This window comes from Motacilla alba, chromosome 2, assembly GCF_015832195.1.
Source record: "Motacilla alba alba isolate MOTALB_02 chromosome 2, Motacilla_alba_V1.0_pri, whole genome shotgun sequence".
In the NCBI taxonomy this organism is placed as follows: Eukaryota; Metazoa; Chordata; class Aves; order Passeriformes; family Motacillidae; genus Motacilla; species Motacilla alba.
In genome coordinates this window covers 65954523-65971588 of record NC_052017.1, presented here as the reverse complement: position 1 = coordinate 65971588, position 17066 = coordinate 65954523, and positions in this window count along the sequence as shown.

Here is a 17066-nt window from a genome sequence, read left to right as displayed (position 1 = left end):
TTTAAGACAGTCATATCATTTACCATAAAAGACCCATGTGCGTATCCCTGGATGTACTGTATAATTAAGTAATGTGACCCATAGGAGTTCATCATTTAAAAACCTGTCATCTGTCTCATGTTTGGTAGCAGATGAGTAAGCTCAGGAGGGGCTCACCAGGAGGACTCAGTTAGGTGTCCAAAATGTCTCACTGTTAATCTGTCAGCAGCACAGTATCTGTGCATAAAGACAACATAGATTAGGATTTGCCCATCAGTCTCTTGAATTTTGTTACCAGAAAAGTTGTTTCTGTAAGGTGGTGGGTCCCACCAGAGAGGCTTCTTCCTCTCAGCTTTATTTCATCATCTTGAGGAACTGAGCATGTTAGGTGCTTCTTCAAGGTGCTGGGCCTGGGTTGAGATGTGAATTTTAGCCAACACTGATGCAATTCATTTTATTCTCTAGCTATTTTATCTCTGCTAGCAAGAACTAACTTTTGGTTGTAAGTCTGATAAAAAACATGTACTGTACTCCTAAAAAATTCTTCAGGCTATGACAACAATGCATACCCATGTAAAAATTTCCTCCCTCCTTCTCCTGCACCCCACTATAGGGCCACAGAAGGCATAGGGGTGTTTTAATCATGAAATGTATACTTCACACTTTTCATATCTGAAAACTGCTTTGTGGAGTGTTGCAGCAAACTCCTTGCTGCTCACATTCCTTTAGCTTTTAAGATGAAGGTGTACATTGGGAAAGATGTGGCTATTGGAAACTACTTGCCTTCACCTTCAAAGAGGGGTGTAAATGTCAGTATCACTCATCCTTTCTTTCTCTGTGTTCGCATATATATCATTTCATACACAAATACATTTCATACCTGGGGTCCAGATTTGAAGGTTATCAAAATTTAGGGTGAGCTTGAGGTGCAGGGTATGTGGGCCTAATGTGTATGCTTTCTGTCAAAACTGCCTTAAGCCCTGATCAATTATGCAGCATGTGTGGTAAATCTGATACATACAATAGTATAGACACAGGTGCTGAAAGCCCTTCTAAAGCTCAGGTTTTTGGGCTTGGCTTGTCTTGTGGGGGTATGATATACTGGAAGAACACTCCTGTTATTTTTGCTTCCTTTCCTCAAAAGTTTTTGGAGGGATTACAAGAGCTCACTGTCTCCAGACTTCCAGGTTTAAATGCAGAGAATACAATTAGAGCCTGAAAAGAGATAGATAGGTCTAACTCTGCTGTGCTCTTCTATTAGTAATTTGGAGTCTGGCCTAAAGGGAATATGGGCACATGGAAAATGGTCTTTGGCTGCCATAACACATGCTTAGCAAGTTTAAAAAAATCTGCGTACAGAAAAACATTAAGGGAAATTGAAAGAGTTTTAAATTTCTTGGTGTTAAATTTACATGGCTTTTTACAGTTTATTTTTTTTAATTGGACACCTATGACAATATATTGTAGTAATAGTTGTCTAAGAAAATATTATAGTCCTAGAAGCAGGTTTCATTCAAAATAACTAAAAGCTTTTTTCTTATTTTCCATAAAAATAAATACACACTTATGTGACAGAAAAATAATTCCAGGAGTTGTAGAACGAAAATCATGGCTTGTTGCGAGTGTGAGTCATGGCATCTGGGAACTGGATATGTTTTGAGGTTCTCTCCCTTCCAGTCTCTTCAGGTTTGGTAATGAAATAGAAGTAGGCAAAGGAGCTAAGCTTCTTTATCATACATGTCAACAAAACCAAAAATGGTGCTACCTTAGCAGTAGGGACAACAAGACAGCAGAAGCTAAATGGATCATTATATCTATCCACAAGCAGAAATAGGAGAGCACTTAGTAAAATACCTGTCCCTAATACATGGTGTAGAGGTCACAGAGAGAAATCATATAGACCTTATAAATTTTTAATTTTTTTTTTCCAATTTGTTTTTTTGGCAACGGTAAGTGAAGTACCATTGCTCCTGATAGATGAAGTTTGAGAGCAAATATTATACACAGACTAAGGGCTTCATTCTGATCTCCCCTCTGCGGGTGTGTATCATTAATGATTCATTGCATATTTTGAATAATAAGCTGTCTGCATAGCAGAGGGCAGAACATGGTCCTAGGAGACTATCACATGTGCGATGCATTAAGAATGATATTGAGAATGTGTAGCTTATTAAAGTAGTTGTCTTGGGTTAAGTCACTTTTGGGGTGTATGTATGTCTATTTATCTGAAAATTAGAGAAAATTAAAAAGCCATCTCAGAACACATTCTACAGAATGAGACTGTAGAAACACAATTTTAAAGGAAAGCTATTTTTTTAAAGGACATGAAACATGACCTTCACCTCCTGAGTTAATAACATTCAAGCAAAACTGACAAAATGTATTTGCCAGTTCTAGTTCATTTAGATTCTTTTTATCTGTTTAAAGTGTAATCTCCATCTTGTAAAATGAATGTGAAAATTAAGTGACTTTGGCAACATTCTGCTTTCCTGAAATGATAACTATAATGAAAAATGATTAATATTTCATTTGTCTATAAAATACATTCCTGTGTAAGAGAACAAGGAGAATCTTGGAAAGTTGCTGTGTGTATGATCTGTAAAGAAACATGTATGGACTCAGTTTTCTCTGCGTGTGTGTGTGTAATGTGCACACACATCTGGCTGTCAAAATGCTTGTCCTCGTATTGTCAAGTAAGTATGATTACAGAAAAATAAAATGAAACCAAAATCCCCAAACGCATTTTTTTCCTTTTTCTTTCCCTCTCTCTTTTCCCCCTTTTCTTTCTTATTTTTTTTTTCTTTTTCTTTTCCTCTCTGTCTTTCAACAAAATTCAGCATAGATGGCTTAGCTTTGGGTTGTGTTACAAGAGTCTGCCCAGTTGGGGATCTGCCTTATGGTAAGTGTGGCATGGCCTGTTAAAAAAACATGTTAATTCCACATTCTATTGTACCTTTAATGTATTTCATCACACTTATGATTATGCATATTATGTTATGACTATGGTACATATTATGACTATGCAATACAAATTTTCAGGAATGTAATCCTAGCATGACTGAGGCCAATTCACACTCTTAGGTCAGGAAACTAAAACATTACATCTCCAAAAACAGTATTAATTTCATGTACTTATGAGAAAATACTCTTTCTAAGAAGTACCTTCCATTTTTCAACTCCTTCAACATAAGAAAACCTTGTCAACCTACTTTAGGAATGCAGCAGGACTGTTGTGTCCAGATTGGAAGGTGAAGATTTTTCTGCTTGCCCTTCTGGGCTGACACTGAGAAAGAAGGAAAACAGAAGGGCGAAACAAACAGAATTGTAAAGTACAGTGGTTGTTACCCTTTTTCCCGTGCTTCCCATTCCCTAACCTCTCTTCAAACACAGGCAGAAATATGTTATTTATAAACAAAACTTAGGCATGTGGGAAATTGGGTTTGATCCAACAACGCACATGTACCTTGAAGACCGTGGCTAGCCAGGGGTAGTGGTATTGTAGTTACATTGTGCAATTCTAGTAGCTGCTTGAAGAATACTTGAAGAATACATGTGAGGAAATGTTTTGCTTGAAGAAAGTCATGGACCCAGGCTTTGGCACTCTTCCTGACAGGATGAAACCGTGAAAGAAGTAGTTTGTCTCTAGTAGAGCAGGGATATTTGGTCTATTGATGCTACCATTTTCTAGTTCAGTTTCTGTACTGGGAATATTTGGGGGTAAATAGTAGCTACACACTGGTATGTGTGTATTTATTATATTTACTCCTAGCGTATCTTATTGTCTGTTATGTGTACAATATACATAGATAATAGAGTAGAAAGAAATGCAATTATGTGTATACTGGAGTAGATAGTGCTGTCTGTGCTGGGAGGAAGGGAGGAGGGTTATTTGATCTGTGTTTTAAGAGGGAGTGATACTGTGAAGTTTTTTAACTTTGTAAGCTTTCCCTTTGAGGGAGATATGTGTGCAATCTGCATGCCTGGCTAGCTCTTTGATGATAAATTTGGACTCAGTTTTTAGTCAACTACAAGAAGGTGCCAAAAGCATTGGCATCTGTTTTAGAAAATTGGCAGACTTTCCTTGGCTGCAAATTTCTTTATCCCGCCTCATTACTTTGCTCCTATCAGCTTTTACCTGCATGAAGAAAGACCAAAAGAAAAAGGCAAGAAAACCCTTTAAAACTTAAGTAGCTATTACAACAACAGAGCCTAAACCACTCAGGGTGAAGATTCTATAATTTCCACTCTTTACACATACTAGGTGCAATCAAACAACTTGAAGCAATAACACAGGGGGAAATATGTTTTACATAACTTGACTTCCAAATAGCGATTATCCCTTCAAGGCTATTTGTTTTCCCAAGAATCCTGCTGATTATAGGCTCTATGTTAAACCTGTTCCAGATGATAACCTAGCTAAACCCTGGCATCCATTACACTAACTGAATTGTGGTTGCTATGAATGAGCAGGAATTATGGGTTTCTTCTGCATGCAGAAATGTTGTCTTAGACAGACTAGTGTGGTGATATGAGGCACTGATTCCAGGAGATTACAAAAGATGAGGTGAAACCTCAGTAGCTGAAGACCAGTAGCAGAAACCTTTCTGACTCAGTGCAGCCAAGCCATTGCCTCTGGTATTTACAAATGATTCTTCTAGTTGGCTGCAGGTGACTTTATATCCTAAGAAGGTAACTGGTTTTGTTTTATGATGAATAGGTTCATGGCTTAGTTGGTCTTCTTATGTTTTGCTTTATTTTTTAAATATATTTTTTGTTACCCCAAGATTTCCTATGATTATTTTGAAAATATGAGGCCGAGTCATGTTCTGATCAGAATCAGGTGACAAAATAAATGGGAGATACTGTTAATCTATAATTCATGGTATAAGGAGATCTAAAATCATCTAAGCAGATCTGAAGTTAAGAGATCCTAGAAAGTTGTCAAGAATCTAGCCTCTGTCTTTTGTAATAATATGTAGTCCCAAGGGAAATCACATTCGCGTTTCATGCTCCTTGCTTCTGTCTGGAGCTGGCAGAGACTGGATGTTTCTAGGAGACAAAATATCTCGGTTTTACTTGTAAACTGTTAGTTTTTCTTGTAGGGCTGTCAGTGCAGAGCAACTTAGGCACCTAGTGCAAATATCAACTCTTACTGATGGTCCCTGTCTGGCTCTCATTTGGTTCACAGCCCAAATCTCTCTACCTGGGTTTCTGAAGCCTATCTTGCATTGAATTTACGATGTTTGAAGGAAGTTATTTTGGAAAGAAACTCACAGTGCATTTCAGTTCCTGCAAGCTGCAAATCTCTCCAGCAGCAATTTCTTAGGTATGAGAGTTTTTTCCTAGTCATTCTTCATTCCTTCCTCTTGCTGTTTCTACAATGGAAATTGATCCTGCCCTATCTCCAGAACAAGCTGCATCTGTAAAATAGATGAAACCACAGATGGATAATGTTAAATTTGTGGTAGAGAGTAAAGGGCATGTGAATCAACACAACACAAATAACAAATATCATAATTTTTACTGTGCATATTACAAGAATATGTAATTTGAAAATTGTTTCCACAATTATTTGAAAATTCACAAGGGTAACAATTATATGTAAATTTCATAAGCATATTTTTAATATTAGCAAGGGCTTCATTTATATTAACATGCTGTGTCAGTACTAAGATGTCTCTGTAGCTTTCACTTTCAATATTGCCAATTTAGGTCTTTTTGTTAAATTAATTGTGTTTTATAATAGGAAAGTTGAAAACAAATTAAAGAATCATGTTAGATATTTTCTTCCTCATGCTTTAAAACACTAAAAGTATTTCTTGCACTCATTTAAGAATCACTATTACATTCACCCCCCACTGCAAATGCTCTAAAACATCCATCTTGTGGTAGTGCCCAAGATATAAGTCATTGGAGCAGCTCTGCAGTAAGGAAGAAAACATAAGGAGTCAAAGAATCATAACTCACACCTTCTGCAGTACAAATGGCCTGCCAGGTGATTTAAGAACTTAGAGCACTATAGTTTAACTTGGTCAGGGTACTAAGGTAAAACCCAGACTTCTGCCCATTTCCTGGCGTTTGCAGCCACTAACTTTGTAAGTGGTATTAGAAATCCTTAATGTTATGTGGTAGGTTGTATATACACATACAAATATCATTGGCCTTTCCAAGAGGATGGCTTGATCAAGGATTAAATAAATTGCTCTCCTATGTCTTTTTGCCCATCACTAAGGCTGGTAGAGTATTAGTGTTGTTCATGGGTATATTCGTGAATTTGTAAGTTAAACATTTAAACAGTTTGAAATACACATCTGGGAAATACTAATGCCTAAATGTAATTGCTATTCACTTAGGTGGCTCATCCAGCTCCATAAGAAACAGCGCTGAGGGACTAGAATAAGAAAATAAAGCTATTTATAGATGTATCTATATAGTGGTTAAAAGCTTAATTCTACTTATTGAATTTTATTTCTTGGTTGAAATTTTGTTATGTTTCGATGGTATAGTAATTACTGATAGTCTGATACAAGTAATTATTAGCATTGCATTCATAAAATGGATAAAACCCTTAAAAGGCTGTGTCCTATTGTGAATGTATTCATCCACTTGTGAGTGGAGCATTGGGAAGGGTGCCCCTTAGATAAGCATAAGAATCCTTGACTTGCATATTTCTATAAATATTTGGAAGAATGGGGAGGAAAATTTTCTGATGCTTGAGTTTATGGGGCATTGTCAGTATGTCAGTCTATTAATTTTGTTGTGGTTTTGTTTCTTACTTGGTTTTCTGCAAATATAATGTCTTTCCATAACCCTTTTGAACATTATTGAAAGTTCTTCAATGGAACTTTGAGTTCAAGCTCCATTGAGGAATGGGAATGACGGATCTGCAGAATTTTTCAGAGAGATTTTATACAGTCTTTTGAAAGCCACAGATAGATGAACAACTCTGCATTGTAGAACAAACTCATAATATGTGGTGGGGTTTTTTGGGGGCTTTCTTTTGTAAGGGGGAGGGAGGGAAGGAGGGGAGCAATTGTTTGTTTCTGGGAGTATTTCTAGTTTTTATTTGTTTGTTTAGGGAAGTACACGAGTAGATTGAGACTTTCCAGGCAGTGTTGGCAGGCAGCACACAAGTACCGAGTGCTTAAAAAAGTGGTACACCCTCATTTTTGTTCATTCTAGCTGCAATGCAGGCTTGAGGAAAGAAGTGGAAACTTTACACTCTTATCCCAGATTCAATAAAGTGACATTTGAACCTTAGTGTACAATTCCCTCCCGATTCTTTTTTGCTTGATCTCTTTCATCTGTGTGTCTCTTAATTCTCTTAGAATTACTAGGAAGAGAGTTTTGTGTCGGGAAAGTCTAAGTGTTGAACTTTAAGTGGTATCAATTGCAATTGGATGGCAGTCCAGTAGGACTATCTCTTACTGGGGTAGAATAAAAAACTTACTTTTTAGTCTGCTAAAAGGCATGCGTGCTCCAAGGAAACAGTCTTTAATTTATCATATTTTGTGTCCTGCTTTTCAGAACATGCAGGCTTTAGATCTTTGGATGATTAAACTATTTTTAGTAGATGAGAATTCCTCTGAATTTGATTACAGTTTCTTTTGCAGTTAACCTCACCTGAAGAGGGGTGCAGCTGGGGATTTTTCTTCTGTCAGTTTTTTGGTGTGTTTGCTGGAACTGTGTCACTTTCTCCTTTGTTCATCTTAATTTCTAGCTAGTCAGATTAATTTCTACCTATCAGTAAGTATGACATAATCTCTGAAAGCCAGAAACATGGAAATGATCCTTGTTCACTTCATTAACCAGGCTGGGTAGCTGATGAAGCAGGAACTCCTCAGTCACAGCTGAATTGAGCAATGGAAAAGTGAAATTGTTCATCTCTTGTAAGAAACAGAACAAACAAGTTTTCTTATGAAAATTTTCTCCTTTGCTTTCTTCTCTCATAGAGATATTTCTATCTATTAGTTTCATCCTTAAATGCTCTGTGATCACATGGACACTAATATCTTCTCGTAGAAATTAATCTGTTGTTGCCCCTAAAAATGCTCAAAGTGGCAAAATAAAAAGAATGTGAAGCTAGTAAGTTTTAAAGGAATATAGCTAATATAAAATGTAGCATTTTTAGACAAGGACTGATTTGTATTTTGTATATAACTAAGGTGGCTTATTGAAGCTGGCACACCATCACCCTTAGGAAAGATGAACAGCTCAGCAGTGGATGTGCTTTCTGCTGCTCAACTCTAGACTTTACTGCACAATCACCCTTTTATGCCTAAAGCTCTGGGGGAAGATATCATTGCTGTCTTTATATGACAGGAAATAAAAGCCAGGAAGGAAGAATGAGCAACAATGGTACAAGAATAAATGGATATAAAACAGCCATAAATTCATTAGAATGGAAATTAGAAAGATGTTTCTGTTCTATTTGAGAACTTAGGTTCTGGAACGTCTCTCTGATAGGAAGAGTAGGAGTGAAAAAAAAAAGCCAAAAAACAACACAAATACCACACCAACAGAACTAAAACATTCTAACTCCTTTAGAAGTTACAATGAAAAAAAATGATAGTGGTAATATGCTTGGGCTTCAATTGTCTAACTTAGCAGCTGGGATAGCCTTGGTAGTCTGGAAAATGTCATCCAGTCCAGTGCTCCTACAGCTCATTCCAGTGAAATCACTGACAAGGTTGACATTCACTGGATCTCCACCAGTTGCTGTCAGTGAGAGGTGAGCACCATACAGCATCTAGAAGCTGGTTTCTTGAAAATCATTTATGTAGATTGAATGAGAAAAACAAATGAAAGAAATTTTCTCATTTCAAGGCTTACAAATCACATGGTGCTTTTTTCAATTTTCTCTCCAGAACTCAGAACAGTCCAGGGCAAGCAGAGGTGGGGAACACAAACCCTGAAGCTGTGACCAGCATATATGTGTGACTTAAAACAATATTTGGAAATCATTCGTGAAATAGTGATTATCTTCTTAACATCTATTCATTTAAAGGAATACAAAATGCTGTAATTTGAGTGGCAGCTCTTATCCATAAAGCATATTTCTCTCTCTTAAGCTTTGATTAGATACCTCATGTGCCATTAGATTCCACTACATTACATTTAATTTCTCTTCCACAAAGTAATAATGCCATATATTAAAGTTAAACCTTCAAAACATTAAAGAGAAGATACTTTAACTGGCATTCAGAGTATATTTAGCTATCCATAAAGCTTTTCTCTCCCCTAAAGATAAATACCCAGACACTTAAATAGGCACAATACTTACGCTAAAACAAATTCCTATAATGAACTTTTTTTTTTTTTTTTTTTATGAGTGCCAGGCTTTATACAATTATACTGTGAAGAAAGTCTGTTGCTGTAGGAAAACCTGTCATCTGACAATTCCCAGGAACCCCTCTGCTGCTCAAAAGTCTTTTCTCTTTGGACAACTGCCAAAATCCACTTTAATCCAAAATACTTTAAAGATTTATGGGTTTGATCCAAAGTCCATTGAAGTCAGTGGAGATTTTCAGTGCCTTCCATGGGTTGAACAGGCTGTTGAAACAAGCTGAAGGCTGACATCTCATTTACTTCGGGGATACTGTTATCTTATTTATGTAGGTTAAGAGTAATTATAGGTAACATAATGGGACAAACCCTGCAATCCTTAGATAATTCCTATTTAAGCTCAGCTACTGTTTAAATCATGGATACAGATGAAAATATTCTACTTTGTTCTTTAATTAGCAACAATAACCAAAGGCACATATCTTTAATTTGTTATTAACTATCAGTATATTAGGTCCGGTAAAAAGCAGATATGGAAAAAAAATGTGCTTTGGTTTTAAATGTTTGTCCCCAAGAAGCAGTGTTCAGATGATTATGGCATTCGTTTTCTTGCCTAATAAGGTTTTATGCCACACCCTTAAGCACATTTCTGAAGTATCTTTAGGAACACTTCATAGCAACAATAGACTAATTTTCCTTTCCTCCCTGAAGCAATTGGTGCTCTTGGTTTTGTTGTTTGTTTTCTTGCTTGCCTACTTTTTTCTTTTGCCTGTGACTTGGCACACTGAAGCTGGTACCAAGTGTGCTGCAGCCATCACTGCACTTTTGACGACGGGGAAGGTAAAAAGAGGATGTCCAAGTGTCCTGGGCCAGCATGGATAGGAACGGGTGTCTTTTATTTCCACTTCTGAAGTAGTGCACTTTTATCAAATTCCCAAATCATTCTAGTGTTTCACCCCTTTCAGTTTCTCCCTCAGAAAGAAAAATTCACAGGATACTATATTTTAAAAAGTCTATAAAGAAACAACAATTTTAACCTTCCCTCTCCTTCAAGAAGCTTGTGTTTTGGCAGTTTACCTTTTTGATGAGAAGTTTTATTAAAAAAAAACATACTGGAAAACTTCTGGTCTGATTCTAGCTGAAATCCTAGTGTCTTCTTAAATGTTTTTAGCTGCTCTACTAATTACACTGTTCCCCTTAACAGTTTTTGGTTGATAATCTGTCTGAGCTATTGTGTCAGTCTGCTGTAGCTTGTCAGCAAGTGCTATCAGGTTTATGTGATTTTGTTTTATTAAGAAACATACATTTTTGAACCTGTACTACCAGCAGCTTTGTACCTTTCCAAAATCTGTCAGAGTCTTGACTATTCTTGACTGATTCTATTCTTCCATTTAAACACAGTACCCTTTATTGCACAGAAGTGTCTGAAGTGAGAAGTGTTGCTCAATTTAACGCTGATTTTCTGGTTATGGCATACAAGAAAGAATCTTCAACAGTTTTTCATAATTTAAAATGTAATATTTTATTTGGTCTCTGTTGTAGATGTAACATCAATACTACTTTTTTGTCACTAAAATCAATATCAAAGACATAAAATGTGAAGATAAAACTGAAGGCAGCTTTCCACTGGGATTCCTAGCTGTATTTTTTTCTGAAACAGATGCATCATCATTGATACATGTATATACAAAATTAGAAGGAAAAAAAAAGGGATGCCTTTTTTTTAAACTTTAGTTCTTCATATTTTCTGGCCTCAGTTAAAATGAAATTTTCAGATACTTACCAGTCAATGTTATTTACAGATTAGCCAGGATAAAAAGAGCAAAAAAAAGGACAATCCCTGCATTCATGACCACCAAGTATTTTTCAAATAAGGCCCTTGTCAAAAGGGTGCAGGTTCTTGATGGGCAGAAGCATTTAACCTTTTGTGAATTACTTTTGCATTGCGTCTGCTGGCGACTGTGATTGTTTGGTTTATTTAGGCAAATGTTAGCTCTCTTATGGTGGCCACAGTTGCAGTAATGTCAATAGGAGAGAATTACTTTAGCAAAGCCAGTGTCAATAGGAGCTGAAAAAATATTGCTTTGACAGATAATGCACATTGATAGTGTGTGACAGATACATCACGTCTGCTGCATCATGGCTGCTCATCACCTTGCGCAGTGCAGCACTAGGATGATCTGCAATTTGATGGCTTTAGATATAGTTTGATGCCATCAGTAGGACTCTGAAGAGATACTCTGACCAAAAAATTGTATATATCTTCCTTGAAGGGAGATAGCCCCCAAGAATTAGCCACTCTTAGTACTGATTTGGTGGACACCCCAGATCAAATATACAGTCTTGATCATAATTTTTTAGGGCTTACCAAGTTTCCTGAGATAATGCCTCCAAACAGTGTGGATCTATATAGCTCCATAGGCAGCTATATTCTGAAGAGACTTATTGGCTAAAAGTTTGAGATAACCAAGGTGTCTTAGAAATTAATTTTAACATTCATATGGATTGATCAAACACTTAACACTAATGTGATGAAGAAAGACACCTGTATTGTTTGTTAGTTTACTGCAAAATGGATTAACATTAAGCATGAGTTCAGCAATATGGTGGTGGTGGCTGTACAGAAATGTTTTACTAGCTATAGAAATGCTGGTGTCTGAAGGTATCCAGTGCTGTGTATGTAGCTTAGGATTTTGGCCAACCTTAGACCTCTTCCTGAGCAAGTTAAGCTAAACCATAAAAGGTGATACTTATGCTCGAAATAAGTGTGTTAGACCAATCTGGGGTGAGAAATTTACTTTGCTTTAAATTAGTGCTCTGGCTTTTTATGTATAAGAGGTATCAGGAGCAAGCAGTGGCAAAATTTACCAGAGTAGGCCTGCCGATAGCAGCCAGTTGATAGAGCATTAAATTGGAGTGTTGAATGAAGAAAACATGTTTTCCCTTTCTTCTAGCATACTGAAGGAATACTGTTTGGTGATGTTTGTTCAGCGTACGTTCCTCAATAGGGTATAAGTCTCCAGAGATCTCATTAGAATTTTTTATTAAAGAATAAGTAACAAAACTTTAGAAAATAAAAACCATTATGCTAGTTTATTCCTACAGTGTGCATCAAAGTGTTGCTGCTACAGCTTTAGGAAATTATTCAATTGTCTAACAATTACAGGGATGACTGTAACTTGGAGTGGAACTGTAGAGAGGAAGCTCTATTGTCTAGTCTAGCCTTACTCAGAGAATTTTCTATGATACTGGGGAAAACCTCTGTCTGCATGCTGCTGGCAGATACCAGGATAAGAACATTTATCCGTAGCAATCAAGTGATGGAATGCTTTTTAGAGAAGGAAGACTAGATACTAGTCTCCACCAACTGGACTGGTGGACACAAAAATGGAGGGAAAAATCCCCAATGAAACAAAACCAAAAAACCAACACAAACCGCCCTACTCTTGAAATACGCTCTTTCCTCTGGCTAGTGCCATTTTATCTTGAGGAATGACAAAAAGAATTGCAAACCTAACTGCGAAGTATACAGAGATTACTTCACACATAATTGAAGTATATCCTGTCTCTGGGGCAAAAGCTAGCAGTGGTTTAAGAGCATACGGTGATGCTGTACAGGAATTTCTTTTTGATACAGTTCCACCTCCTAGATGTAATTTCGCACTATCAAGTTCAGTGCTGGAATGAAGCTAATGTTGCTGTTCTTATTTTAAATGTGCCAGAAGGCTCTTTGATAATCCAAAATATTCTGGGCATCTTGACTGTATCTTAAAATTGAAAGAATCTCTCTTCAGTGAGAATAATTTCTGTAGAGTTCAGTAGGGCTGGGTGGATGTAGATAAACCATATTGGCCTATGACATCTGTACCAGTAATGTAGGAGATTGCTTTGCCTCTGTTGCTGGCCAGCTAATTTAAATCAGCCAGTGCTTAATTAATGATATGTTCTTTGCAATAAGACCATCTTCTATAGATGGCCAAGTACTGATTCACTTCAGATGTGAGAGAAATAAATCAGCACAAAGTAATATGGTTGAGGTTTTGCTGGGTTTATAGGTGTTGAACTGGGGAAAGTTGTGGTAGTAGTTTAGAAAGAGCGGTTAGAGTTCTCCATGACCAGTCTACACTTGGTGTACAGTGATATGGATAGTAAAAGACAAAAACCTGTAAGAGAGAAAATAAAAAATCCTGTCAGGACCTGTAATAAAAAATGAATCCCACAAGAATTTTGGAGTGTTCACTTAATACATTCCATGTGTTGTAACTATGGCAGAACATTTTGAGTCATGAGGTAACATTCCCAAGTAATTCCCCAAATTGGACTAACTGGCAGGGATAATTTTTTTCAGTCAACATAACTGTATTTATAAAGTTTGACAAATCAACTGTAGTTTACTTCAGGCTGTTGTATCTGGTTTCTTATGCTATGTTTCACCAGTTTACTTGATAGCTCTGTGGCACAGAACTAGGCAAATCTAATTTACATACTGGATGCTCTGTGGTCAACTGGAGTTATGTCTTCCCCTTCTAATTCTGTGAACCTGGATTCACATGTGGTGGGAATTCAATAGAATAATGGGCTTTGTGGTCTCATTTACCAGCACATCACAAGGAGAAATTTGTCCATATTAGACAAACTACTCAGATTCAATGGAGTCCAGGGCAATTTGCATCCTCTGATCCAGACAAGTCAAGCAGTGGAACAAAATGGCAGGAGTTCAGAATGGATTAGCTCTGATCTGGGTATCTGATGGTCACAACTTGTACAGCAGACCCCGCAAGCTTTGCTGATGTGACAATATTGTGAGATTAATATTTGCATAAGAAAGGACAGTTGTTGACATTATTTAATGTGCACACAATAGATTCTTTCTTCATCTTCTAGATTTGGTGAATGTCCATCTCACAACAGTACCTGCTGTGACTGCATTTTCTAAGATACAGCGAAATATCCTCTCCAAGACCAAAGTAGATTACTTCTAGTTCTGCATCAGGACATAATTACTGTACACCAAAGAGTAGAAATCATTTGTTCTATGAGGTCTGTCATTTGGTCTCTTTGGCTGATTTTCTTCAATTTTCTCAATGACAGTAGACAGTGTATACCAGTGACAGTACCCACTAACTTTTGTATCAGTGACTGTAGAGCCTGTGACCATAGACTCCTACTATCACCCTCCTTCTGAGAGTGTGTAAACATGGAATAGGAGAATCATACAAAAATTTAGATTGGAGGGAATTTATAGACGTCATTTAATCTTTCCTGCTCAAGGTTGCTCAGCTTGCCCTGTTCAATTTTGGATAAGGATGTTCAGACACTTAGAAAAGGATCTGGAAATCCTCAGGATGTAAAGTTCTCTGCCTCTCTGGGCAACTGTTTCAGTGCTTAGACCTGCTTTTGTGAGAAATTTTATATATATATATGTATATATATACACAATTGGAATTCGTATTGGAATTTGTTGCTATATGTAACTGTTGCTTTTTGTCCTTTCTTTGAAGGACTTTGCTTCTGTCCACCAGAACACTTCTGGAAAGTCATCATTAGTCTCTTCTTCATCTCCTCACTCCTCCCTTCCTCTGGAGTGCTTAGCAAGTCTAATAAGTTTGGCCTCAGACTTTTCTACTGTCTAATTTTCTTCCAAAGGGGGAAAAATAGCGCACTCAAAATTATCTTCTGTCCAACCCTCCCCCCCTCCCCATCATAGAATGTGTTAATGTCTTTACATAAAGGATGCAAAATTCCCTATATTTTGCCTGCCCCTTGTGAAAATTACTCAAGAGATGGAGAAGTGCACTAGGCAAGTGTTTTTAGGAAACCTTCAAAAGCAAATGAAACTGAGTCAAATCCATGCTACTCAACAGCTCAAGGTAATAGAGGCAGATGCATAGTTTTGAGGTAAGAATCTCACTTTAGTACCAGTGCAAACCTCACACTAAAGTTTGTGAAATTCTACCATTTAGGAAAAATTTTTGAAGTAACACACAGACTGCTTGGATGTTTTTCTCTATATTCATGGTAAATCTTGCTTTGTAATGCAACTAAAATGCTTTTGCATATAAATTTAATCATGAAAAACTAGAAAGTTATGTCTTTACCTACTCAACTGTATGCTGAATAAGAATTTTTTATCTGTGTGATTGTTAATACACCCAGACACAGAACCATATTATGAGATCAGCAGCAGATTATCATGTGCAGAAATTCTATTAAATGTCCTGGAAGGAATGCTCTCTTCTGCCAAAATGTCATGGTTTAAGTCCAAATGACAGTGTAAAGGCTAAGTGGATTTTGTTCACAGATGCATATTCTATTGGTAGTGCTCATAGTCTGCCTGTTCCAGGCAACTCCAGACACTTTTGTACTTCTTGATGATCAAGAGGTTATTTGTATGGTTTGGCCATCTAGTTACCTGAGCACAGCAAAACTGATTGTTTAGGACAAGTGTTTGGTAGTTTTTCATTATGCCTGTCCTAGCAAAAGGTAGGTTACAATTCACAGACTTATGCTAGGAGCCATGCTAGCTGCATGACTGGTGCTAGCTGCTACATGAAATCACCAGGTTCATTAGCTGACCCAGTCCAGGTGCAGTGACGCTTGTCCTAGTAATATTTATCATATTAGAATTTCCACATAAAATAAAGTTGGCAAAGGTTTCTGCCTTGTGTTGGATAAAACTGATTCCTGTTTTGATGAAAATGAGTGGCCAATATGTGTTCACAAAATGCAAGTTCTCTGGACCAGGTCTTATCTTAAAATATATACATACCAAGAGGGCAAATAATGAAAATTCTAACTGAAGTTATAAGAAAAAATTAGTTAAAAGGAAGCAAACAGAAAAAAACCCAAAAAAACCAACAGAAACCACACAAACCTCCCTAATGCCCCTAAAAAACACAAACAGAAAACACCCAAAAACGCAAACCCATTTCAAGGCCAAACTGGAAACACTGAAAATTATAGAAGAGTCCCCAAACAGAGATTGGAGCCCTGCAGTTGTGGCCTCACTATGGTAAACTAAATCATCTGTACAAGCTGGTTCCAATAAACCATTCAACGTGATAAAGGGATGCTATTATATTACAAAGCCCAGAAGGCTCTGGTACTTCCACTATCATGAATCGAATAGGTTAAGAGTATTTTAATGCAACTGGCATAGCTTTCTTCAGTGAAAACAGAGCTATAGACTGAAAAAATTCCCCTTTATTAATATGTGGGTCACTAGGACAAATTAGAGGGAAGTAATCAGGTTTGTTCCAATCATTCAGTACTGTGAAAACAGTTTAAGAAACTATGTAAAAGCAGCTGCAAAGCAAATTATTTTTATAAGAAGTCTTGTAATAAAAAGCTTCTCTTGAAAAATGAATTGCATGTTGTAGCAGAAGGGCCCCTGTCAAGATGCCATCATGTTTTTTACTGGAGAGAAAGTTAGCCCAGAATCAGTCTCTGGAAGGAAGCATGTGCACCTTGCCACCTTGCAGTTATTGTTTTATTCTTTCCTTCTTGGTTTCAGTACTAGTGGTGTGACAGAGGAGAGGGACTGTTGCCTGTGAGTGATAATTCCTATTCTGAAACATCCACTCTTCTTGGAGTTCTGTATTGCCTCCGTGGTCATCTGACATTCAGCAAAATAGGATAAAGACAAAACAAAGCCTGTGAGCCAAATGCCAGAATCCTTACTCAAGCTCCATTCCCTGCTTTTTGATGAAAAATGTGTGAGAACAGGCTGCGAGGGAAACAAAATCACTGTGAATTTCAGCTCCTCACAGTTCCCTCTTGAATTCTCTTGTCAGAGGGGGTTT